The sequence below is a fragment of the Pinus tabuliformis genome, chromosome 3_2, assembly GCF_031772625.1.
Source record: "Pinus tabuliformis cultivar Carrire ecotype Pingquan chromosome 3_2, CPIR1, whole genome shotgun sequence".
NCBI lineage: Eukaryota > Viridiplantae > Streptophyta > Pinopsida > Pinales > Pinaceae > Pinus > Pinus tabuliformis.
The window spans coordinates 991,266,510-991,278,339 of NC_142302.1; positions in this window are offsets into that span (position 1 = coordinate 991,266,510).

An 11,830-nucleotide genomic window follows, 5' to 3' on the forward strand; every position below is an offset into this window, starting at 1 on the left:
AAGGAAAGAAGATTGTAGGTTAGCACCTACGTACTAGTATCTTGGCTAGTACAAGAGCAAAGGGGGTTGGAGCTCCCTTCCAAGGAAGTTTGGAGAACGAGAGAAGGTTGTAGCCTTCTGCAGGTTGTAGCCTGCGTACTGGTATAAGGCTGCACCAGTACAAAAGATTGTAAACTGAAGTTTCATATTAAAGAAAGATAGAGACAACTTGCAGCAGGTGGTTTTCACCCACATTGGGTTTCCACCTTATATCTTGGTGTTCATGTGTGTGGCTTTTAATCTGTTCTGTTATACTGCACCTGTTTACTGTTAATGTGGTGAATAATGTCCTGATGAACTTAACTGAAGAATAAGCTAACTAAATTATGAGTTTTCTTCTTATACGCTGTTTTATTTAGTCACAGTAGCGTGTACACGCTGGTTCACCTAACTGAAGTAGCGTATATGTTTCTGAGCATTGAAAAAGTTTGATTGATCTGATAATACTGATTCACCCCCCCTCTCAGTATTATTTCCAACAATTGGTATCAGAGCAGGTCCTTCAGAGAAGCTTGATCGCTTGAAGGTAGATCATTCATCATGAGCAACTACGAGAAAGAAGCATCAATCAGGCCACCGATTTTTGATGGGACAAATTTCAATTATTGGAAGGTAAGAGTTACTGCATATCTTCAATCTCTTGGTACAGAAGTTTGGAACATTGTAGAAACAGGCTATGCTTTTCCTTCAGCTACTCCTACAGATCCAGCTGAGAAAAAGCAGTATGAAACAAATGCAAAAGCAGTCAGTACTCTATTAGGAAGTATATCCCAAACAGAATTCATGAAGGTCATGCACTTCAAATCAGCAAAAGAGATATGGGACAAAATGATCACTAGCTATGAAGGAGATGAACAGGTAAAGCAAGCTAAACTTCAAACTCTCAGGATTCAATATGAGACTCTCAAGATGTATAATGATGAAAGTGTGGCTAATTATTTTCTTCGGGTAGATGAGATTGTTAATTGTATGAAAAATTTGGGTGAAGAAATAAAAGAGACTATAGTAGTTCAAAAGATTCTAAGATCATTATCCCCCAAGTTTGAATCTAAAGTATCTGCAATAGAAGAAAAAGAAAATCTCCGTGTTCTCACTATGTCTCAGCTACATGGAATTCTAACTGCTTATGAAATGAGAAAGGGAGGTCCATCTGACAGAAGGGAAGCTGCTTTTAAGGCATCAGGAAAAGAAGATTACTATGAAGCAAGCCATGTTCCAGAAGAAGAGGAAGAAGAATCAAATTTTGTCAGAAATCTTCAAAGGGGTTCTGGAAGGTTCAGAGGTAAGCTACCTTTCAAATGCTTTTCTTGTGGAAGAGTAGGTCATTATGCTGCAAAATGTCCTTATAAGGATAAAGGAAAAGAACCTGCTAGATGGAACAAGAAACAAAGTGCAAATAAGAAAAGCTACTACACCCATGAAGATAGTGATGGCTTATCAAACAGTGATGAAGATGAACAAGGTAATAAATATAAGCTGTTAATGGCATTTGAAGATGATGATTATGAGGATGCTGTAGATGTGGATAATCTCTATAATGAAATTACTAGACTCAAGAGATGCATAGAAGAAAAGAATGTGATCATTGATACTTTGCAATTTCAAATTGATGAAAAGGAAAAACATCTTGAAAAACTAGAAGGTGAAATTGTTGGTCTCAGAAAAGAAATTGAGAAAACAAAAGCTATTAATCTTAAGTTTGTCAAAGGATCTGAAACTTTGGATGAGATTATCAATGTGCAGCGGTCTCCTCTAAACAAGACAGGTTTGGGCTATAATGGAGAAACCTCTCAAGCATCCACCTCAAAAAGTTATCTTGATGCAGCAAGAAGAAATGAGCAGAAGAACAATGAAGATAATCAGGTAAAGCAGGGACGAATTACAAACAGAAACTATCAGGGACAATCCTTCTTAAGGGTGAACAAAAGCTACAACCAACCACAGGTAAAATCTTCTCAGTTTGGCTCAAGAATAGATGAAAATAGAAATTACAATCAGTTGGCTGGTAGATTCAATAACCGCAGAAGCTTCTTCAATGGACAATGCTTTTCTTGCCATAACTTTGGTCACAAAGCAGCTCAATGTGTTGCATATAAAACAATCATGACTAGGGAAGCTCAAAAACAAAGAAGTATGACAGGGATTACAAAAAGGACCTATAACAACTTTTCGGTTCTTGAAAATGAAGTTGAATGTTCTATTTGCAATAATTTTGGTCATAAAGACTCTGAATGCAGGAGCAGGTTTCAGGAGAAAAAGGAACAAGCCACGAGCACCAAAACATGGAGAATAAAGGAACCTCAAACAGAAAGATGTGGGATAGCATTTTATGCAGAAGGACAGGAAAATCTATGGTACATTGACAGTGGATGTTCGAAACATATGACAGGTGATAAAGAAAAACTTGAATCTTATTCTACTTTAGAAAAGGGAAAGAAAGTTTCTTTTGGAAATGATACTCCTGCAACTATAAAAGGAAAAGGTATTGCTCCTTTGAAAGAAAAGGTCAAGGCTGGAAATGTTTTGTATGTTGATGGATTGAAGCATAATCTACTAAGTGTCAGCCAGATGTGTGATAAAAAAACCGAGGTTATTTTCAGATCGAATGGATGTCTTGTTCGTGATCTTGATACAGGTAAAACAGTTCTCAAAGGCAAAAGAACTCCAAATAATCTGTACATATTTGAAGAAGGACAACAACAATGCTATCTTAGCAAGGATGAAGAGCACTGGTTATGGCATCGAAGGTTGGGACATCTAAGCTTCTCACAAATAAGGAAAGCATGCAAATATCAGGCAGTTCGCGATCTTCCAGATATCAAAATTCCAGACAACACCATATGCAAATCTTGTCAGTTTGGAAAGCAAACCAGAACTAACTTTCCAGAGAAGGAAGGATCAGCTAGCTTGCCTCTTGAGCTAGTCCATACAGATGTATGTGGTCCATTTAGGAAAAGGACACCTCGAGGAGAAGAATATCTGATATTATTCATTGATGATTTCTCAAGGTTTGTTTGGTTAGGGCTTATGAAGCACAAAGATGAAGCATTCGAAAAATTCAAATCCTTCAAAGCATTGGCTGAAAATGAATCAGGACACAAAATTAAGTGCCTCAGATCTGACAGAGGTGGGGAGTTCACATCAAATGAATTTTTCGATTTCTGCGATGAACATGGGATAAGAAGAGAATTCTCTACAGCTAGAACTCCTCAGCAAAATGGGGTTGTGGAAAGAATGAACAGAACTATCCAACAAATGGCTCGTGCTATGCTCGATGAATCAGGTACTCCTGCAACCTTCTGGGGTGAAGCTGCACATGCTGCTGTTATTATTCTTAACAAAACAAATGTCCGAGTAAACAGCACTCAAACACCTCATGAGCTTTGGAGTGGTAAAACTCCTTCCGTGAAGCACTTCAAAATCTTTGGGAGCAAATGTTATATTAAGAATACTGATGAGCAACTTGGCAAACTTGAACCAAGAGCAGATGAGGGCATTCTTCTTGGTTATTCTCCACATAGCAAAGCATACAAGTGCTACAATAAAAGACTTGGCAGAATTGTTGACAGTATTGATATAGTGGTTGATGAGAAGGGATATATTCCTAGGCAAGTTCATCATGAAGACATTGAAGAAGATGAAGGTTACTCTCAAAGGCGAAATGATGAAGAAGAAGAACCTCAAGAAGAAGAAGAATCTCAAGAAGAACCAGAGGAGCAGACAAGAATAGAAGAGAAGACTCCATCCAGATATGTTCAAAAGAATCATCCAGAAACTCAGATTGTGGGGCAGAAAGAAGCAGGAGTACAAACAAGAAGGACACTTGCAGAAGCTTCAAGCTACTTGGCATTACTCTCCTCCACTGAACCACAAAATGTGAAAGAGGCATGCAAAGATGAATGTTGGGTCAAAGCAATGGATGAAGAACTTGAGCAAATCGAAAAGAACAACACTTGGGAATTAGTTCCTAGACCAAAAGATAAGAATGTAATAGGAACAAAATGGGTCTTCAAGAATAAATTAAATGAAAATGGAGAAGTAATTAGAAACAAGGCCAGACTTGTTTGTAAAGGGTATGCACAGCAAGAAGGAATAGATTTTGAAGAGACCTTTGCTCCTGTGGCAAGACTTGAGGCCATCCGAATGTTCCTTGCTCTCTCAAGCTTTCAAAACTTCAAGGTATTTCAAATGGACGTGAAATCAGCCTTCCTGAATGGAGACTTAGAAGAAGAAGTATATATTGAGCAGCCAGATGGTTTCATTCTTGGGAATGATCCAAACCTTGTATGCAGATTGAAAAAGGCACTCTATGGACTCAAACAAGCTCCAAGGGCTTGGTACTATCGGTTGGACAAATATCTTCACCAACAAGGCTTTTCAAAAGGATCAGCAGATAGCAATCTCTATATAAAAGTTGAAAATAACAAATTGCTAATTCTTGTTGTTTATGTAGATGATATTATTTTTGGCAGCAATGAAGAGACTATGAGTCAAAACTTTGCCTTGGTTATGCAGAAAGAATTCGAAATGTCACTTCTTGGAGAATTGACATATTTTCTTGGATTGCAAATCCAACAAAATGAAGGAGGTATCTTCTTGTCTCAAACCAAATACCTCAAGCAGATCTTGAAGAAGTATGGCATGGAAGAGTCAAAGCCAGTATGTACACCCATGGTTACAGGATGCAGCCTCAGTGCAAATGATGAATCAGCAGCAGTTCACCAACCCACTTATAGATCCATGATTGGGAGTTTGCTTTATTTGACAGGTACTCGACCAGATATTACACATGCAGTAGGAATGGTTGGAAGATTTCAAGCCAACCCAAAGGAAACTCATCTTCAGGCAGTCAAAAGAATCTTCAAATATCTTCAAGGGACCCAAAACTATGGCTTATGGTATCCTAGAAATACAGATCTCACTCTTCATGCTTACACAGATGCAGATTGGGCTGGAAGTGTGGATGATAGGAAAAGCACAAGTGGTGGTGCTTTCTTCATGGGTTCCAGATTAGTATCTTGGTTCAGCAAGAAACAGAGTTCGATTGCCTTATCTACAGCTGAAGCAGAATATGTGGCTGCAGCATCTTGTTGCACACAACTTCTTTGGATGATGCAGACCTTGCAGGACTTTCAAATCACTTGCACTCCACCCGTCTCTATCTTATGTGATAATACAAGTGCAATCAGCATTTCAAAGAATCCAGTCATGCACTCAAAGACCAAGCACATACCAATCAAGTACCATTTTCTTCGGGAACAAGTGCTTGAGCAGAAGGTCAAGTTGGAGTATGTTCCTTCTAAGGAACAAGTTGCTGATATTCTCACAAAACCACTGCCCAGGGAAACTTTTGAATATCTCAGACAAAAGCTGGGAGTAGTTGATGCTTCATCCTGTTGTTGAAGCTTGTCTGTTCTATAGAAAAGTTGGTATACGCAAGTTACGAAAGGTTTATACGCGTATACACGCGGATTTATGCTGGGAAAGTCGCGTGTATGGTGTACGCTTGTTGCAGAGATTATATCCGCGTCCATACGTTGTTTCATGCAGGAGAAATCGCGTATATGAAGTTCTGCACAGCAAGGGCAAACTCTGGAGTTCTGAACAGCAATGGGTATGTCAGAATTCTTCAGGCACGGTTTCAGGGGTGCAGCAGGCACAGGTTCAGGGGCAGCAGCTTAAAAGTCTCATAAAGCATCGTTGGCATTCAGATGTTTTGGTTGTTGATTTCAGGAAAAGGAGCTCAGAAAGAAATCCTGGTTGCTGATCTAAAAAGATGTTTATCATATGCTGCTGGTGACTTTCATAAGTCTTGGTCTAGATCTGTTGTCTCTATGTCATGTATCTCTCTTGTGATATCTCTTTTATGGTGTCAAGGTCATGTAACGGCCTATGTTGGTTTCCCCACTATGCCTGGGATGAATGATGTAATATAATTGGTTGTTTCTGATATGTCCCCTCTTGGTAGGGAGTATGGATGTATGTATTGAGTCTTTTGGTGATAGGAAGGTCCCTTATGGTGTATAAGTCTTGGTTCTTGTTGAAGAACATCTTTTGCAGATCTGGCCTACTGTCAGGGGGAGCATGAGTCAGCACAGCCAAGCAGAGGTATCAGCATGTCCTCAGGGGGAGCACAGCCCTTTGCCCTTGATGTCAAAGGGGGAGAATGACTTGGTGTGGTGGTTGCCATCAAGTCCAAAGGGGGAGATTGTTGGCATTATGATTCAAGTGTTGTCCTTGATGGCAACTCACTCAGAGGTTGGTACAGGTGCTCAGAGGTTGGTACAGGTGATGGCAACTTAATCAGAAGACAGATCTTAGTACAGCATGCCAAGGAAGTTCATATACGCAGGTTCGTTAAGCCCAAGTCACGTGTACACGCTAGTTGGATTCAGAAAAAGCGCGTGTATGTGGAAAAGTACCTTTGGTCCATGGTGGTTAGTCCTTGGAAGTTGTGCCTATGGTTTCGGACCATTGTGTCTCGACGGGCGTGTCGATCCCTAGTTTTGAAGTTGATGGTATTGTGTTACTATGGTTTTGGCTCTTGGTATTGAGCAAGGCCTAAGGCTATATAAGGAGAAGAAGATCATTAGGCAAAATCATCTTTTGACAAGGCTTGAATATCTAAGAGAGAAAGAGATCTGATATGCAGGGTCTGGGTTGCTTGATATGAGCTAAGGAGAAATCACATCGGTGAATGGAAGACTAGATCTAAGGATAAATCGGGATCTAATGGTTTGAAATGCACTATTATGATATGGTTGATTATGCGTATTTCTAGATCTGCATACTGTCGCAATATTATGTTCTGGATCTAACTGATGTCTGGTACAGCTGCAAGTTGAGAGAATCTATTTTTAGATCTGTACGCAGGTTGGCTTAGGTAAATGCGCGTGTATACGCGGGTTTCGCTCATTGAAGTAGCGTATATCTCTTAAAGCTTGATTTTTGGGTTTGCAGTTGGATCTGACTGTTATTGCAGAGCTCTGTAGACTGCTCTGTGTTCTGGTATCTGGTGATTGACAGGGTTCAGTGGTTCAGTGATTCAAAGTTTGATAGTATTGGTTGTTTTATGCTTCAATGATCTGTTGTGAAAGTTGAATGAATTGGGGTCTACAGATTGTAATGTTGTGCTTCAGGAATATCCAGTCTGAAAATGTATGAAAGGTGGTACCTGAAGGAAAGAAGATTGTAGGTCAGCACCTACGTACTAGTATCTTGGCTAGTACAAGAGCAAAGGGGGTTGGAGCTCCCTTGCAAGGAAGTTTGGAGAACGAGAGAAGGTTGTAGCCTTCTGCAGGTTGTAGCCTGCGTACTGGTATAAGGCTGCACCAGTACAAAAGATTGTAAACTGAAGTTTCATATTAAATAAAGATAGAGACAACTTCCAGCAGGTGGTTTTCACCCACATTGGGTTTCCACCTTATATCTTGGTGTTCATGTGTGTGGCTTTTAATCTGTTCTGTTATACTGCACCTGTTTACTGTTAATGTGGTGAATAATGTCCTGATGAACTTAACTGAAGAATAAGCTAACTAAATTATGAGTTTTCTTCTTATACGCTGTTTTATTTAGTCACAGTAGCGTGTACACGCTGGTTCACCTAACTGAAGTAGCATATATGTTTCTGAGCATTGAAAAAGTTTGATTGATCTGATAATACTGATTCACCCCCCCTCTCAGTATTATTTCCAACACGTAGGCACCCACCTGTAGAAGGCTACAACCTTCTGTCGTTCTCCAGCTTCTATTGGAAGGGAGCTACAACCACCTAGCTCTTGTACTAGTTGATCCGTTTACTAGTACATAGGTGTCGACCTACTGAAGGCTCCAACCTTCACTCGTTTTCCAGCTACTACTGGAAGGGAGCTCTAACCCCCTGGCTCTTGTACTGGCTGATATGTTTACCAGTCTATAGGCACTGACCTACAAAAGAATACGACCTTCTCTCTTCATCCAGGGACCACGTTTCATAAATTTTCACACTGAATACTCCTAGAACACAACACCATAATATGAAGGCCATGTTTCATCCAATTTTCATATTGGACCCATCAACAACATTGAAGCTTAAAATACAACCAATCATTGAAACACAATCAACAATCACTGAATCACCCACAACTGAATCACTGAAGGCCCATCATCACTAAAGCAAATCACATTCAATCAATCTGAACATTTAGTATACTGTCATCAAAACACAGTCACCAGAACACAGAGCAGAACCTAGAATTTCTGCAAAAACACCAGATCCGACTGCAACTTCAAATATCATATTTCATAATGTATATGCTACTCTGATGAGTCGAACCAGCGTGTATATGTGCTTTTACCAAAGCCAACTAGCGTATACATCTGCAAATATTAATTCATAATTTTGCAGGTATTCCAAACTTCAGTTATACCCAGATCATAATATTTACAGAACAAAACATGAGTCAGTATTCAGATCTAGACTATACATGATCAAACCACATAATGATAATTCATTTCAAGCCTTAAGATCCCGATCCATCATTAGATCTTATCCCTCATCAACCACTAAGGTTCCTCCTTGGTTCAGATCAAGCAAAGCATCATAAGTCGATAACCTGCATACTAGGTCTCACACTTCATCAGTTATTCAATACTTGCACTTCTTGGCCTAATGATCTTCTCCTCCTTAAATAGTTTTAGGCCTTTCTCAATTCCATGGATCAAAACCACTTAGGACCAATACCTTGGACCAAATACCTAGGGTCAATACCTCAGACCAATACCATGGATCAAAATACCTTGGACCAAAAACTTAGTTTTCCAACATATACGCGCTTTTCCTTATCTGAAAGTGCATGTGTACATATACGCTACTTGTGTTCAATGAAACTGCGTGTATACATAGCTTGGTTAAGGTGAATCTGCGTATACCTCTCTTTCTTCATTCTTTGTAGTCTGATCTGTAATTCTTTGATGTTAACTTGCTGCACTGTGAACCATCATCTGAGAGAGTTTCCATCAAGGACAACACCTGTATCATAATGACAACAAGGACTTCTTCTTGTGTTATTGGGCATTCCATATACGTGGAGTCTTCCACACTCGGAGTGAAAGTGGAGAGGTCACATATTTCCAATTGTTTGATGAAAGAGGCATCTTCTATGGAACAGAAATTTCTGTTGAAATGTCTTGTAGCCTCCCTTTCGATTTCTTATTATGAGATGAGATTTTCCCCTATTTCAGATATGATGTTCCATATACATTTTTTTTTGGTCTCGTCTTGACCTATTGGTGAAATAATTTATTGTTCTTATCACCCTCCTCAACCCACATTTGTCTGCTTTTTTGTTGTAATTCTTTTGATTGTCTTTTTAAAATATGCAATCTTTGGATTTCCAATTTAAGAATCTCTTGATTTCTATGTTTAGTGAAAAAATCATGGTTAGATGGGTCTTCTAGGATCTTGATCTATTTCTCAATCCCCAGTAGTTCCCTATTCATGTCCCTTCTTTTCCTTGTTGCCCATTCTTGGACTCTTACTTTGAGGTCTCTCAATTTGTCATTTAGCATGTCCATTTTTCGAGAACCCTGGTCCCCAAATGGCATCTTCCAGAAATTCTGAACCAGATCAATCAAATGTGACTCTTCTAACAAGTAGTGGTTAAATTTGAAAGGTCGGTCTTTTGAATGCAGAACCTCGTTCCATTCCAACATAATTGGAAAATAATCATATATTTTGATAGGAAGGATCTTGGAGTTGAGTTCCTTAAGGAATTTGGCAGTGGATTCATTTACATAGAATCTATTTAGGCGTTTTTCTATACCTTGTGATCCCCAACACCCATTTTTCCATGTGGGACCAATTGGGATTGGTTTAATGTCTCGAAGATTATTCTGGCTGAATAAATCCTTGAAGAAATTCCTTAGCTTGTCAAGTATGAAGTGGGAGCCCCAGATCTCAGAGATGTCTATGGAGAAATTAAAAACACCATCCATGATGAGTGAATTGAGCTCCAAAAGACCAATTTGTGTTGCATTTGACTAAGATTCCTTTTTGTTAGTATATGACGCATATACATTTATAATCTTGAGTCAATTTTTAGATCCCTTTCCTCCTCCTGTAAGTATTAAACCTGCAAGTGTGCTAAAGTCCTTGAAGTTGTAATTAGTTGGATTCCACATTGTCGCTATACCCCCAGATAGACCAAAGGCATTAATTGCGCATTCATTCCAATTTGGAAAAATCTATAAAAGATAACCCCACATCTTGTCTTTCGTAGTCATGGTTTCCTGAATCAACACAATTTGAGGATTATGAAAATTGATTAGACTTTTTAGGGATTGTCTTTTTTGGGTTGATCCCAATCCCCTTACATTTATAGACATAATGGACATTATGGAAGGTCCATTTCAGAAGGTTCTGCTCCAAGGATCCGAGATTTTGGAGTTTCTTCATTGAGTCTATTTCTGGAGGATAAGAGGGAAATTTGCAGTGAATGGTTAACAAGGATATTTTGAAATTGATCCAATAGTTTGGATGGAGAAATGGTACAATTTGTAATTTTTATTTTTTTTTTGTGGTCCCTTCCTCCTAGGAGTGGTCACATTTTTGAAGTCATTTGGGCAAGAAGGAGGGTCACCCAGATTATAAAAATAAAAATAAAAATAAAAAACATTTTTTAATGGTCAACGGTTCCATAGAAAAATTTGACTCCCTAGATAGAGCCTAGAGTTCGAAGTCCTCTGAGAAAGGAGTGAAAGTGCGTCCAGATGGAGCTCCAAATTTGATTCGGGAGGGGTATAGATGTTCAACTGGATTTTTTTGTTCAATCGTAGGGGGCAGATCAATTCACTTCCCTACTTTATAACTGGGTTTGTATTTACTCGATAGCAATGCAGACAAGGGCAAGTGTTTAATTGAGGAGGAAGATTTAATGGTCAGATTAAGACGAAGGTTTGAGTGTTTGTAGTGATTTCTTTTCAAAGTGTAACTAGGGATAGGAGAGATGGTCCAGGAATTTTAAGAACAGGCTTGTTGGATGCTAGTTGTGTGGAGATATTTTTAGGTGGGATTAGAGATTGAGTAATGGGGATGTTTCTCAGGGGTGGGGATTTTGAGTAGGAAGAATCATTTGTTATAGAATTTGTAGAGGGAGAGGTGTCGTGTAGAATGGTGGAATGTGCCAGGAAATCAGCACATCTGCCTGCAGCATTAGAAGAGTCTGCTCAAGCATGTCTTTCTAGGAAAACTTGCATCATGTGTCCTGTGGCATGACATCTGTGATAGCAGAAAGGAATTGACCAGTAGTCAATTATTTTCTTGCGAGAACATGGACCCCAATATAGTTCGATTTCTACAGATATCCCCTAGATAGAAATCATTCTAACAATACCCTTGCAATATTTTTTATCATCCCTATGAAGTTGCTTTCGTCAAGGTAAAAAACATTTCCTATTTTGTTTGCCATGTGTTAGTGTCAGTCTTTGCAGCCTTCCACTAGTCATCAAATATGCTCTTATAAAGTAGTCTTAGGGTGTCAAAGTCAATTTTTTTCATTTTAGTGAGTCTTCAAATAAAAATTTGGTCACTAGGTATTAGTTCATAGGATTTGGTTTCATCAGGTTTTAGGGTTCTACCAAAGTCAAAATCTGATGTTAAAATGACAATAATGGTCAGCAAAGACACAAGGATGATAAATAATTCAAGCATGGTAGCTTGATAGTCATAAGTTTACTGAAAATGTTATTTTTTAAAGCTTAATGTAATTTTCAACAGAGTATTTTGATTTTATTTATATTTCTTATGTAATTT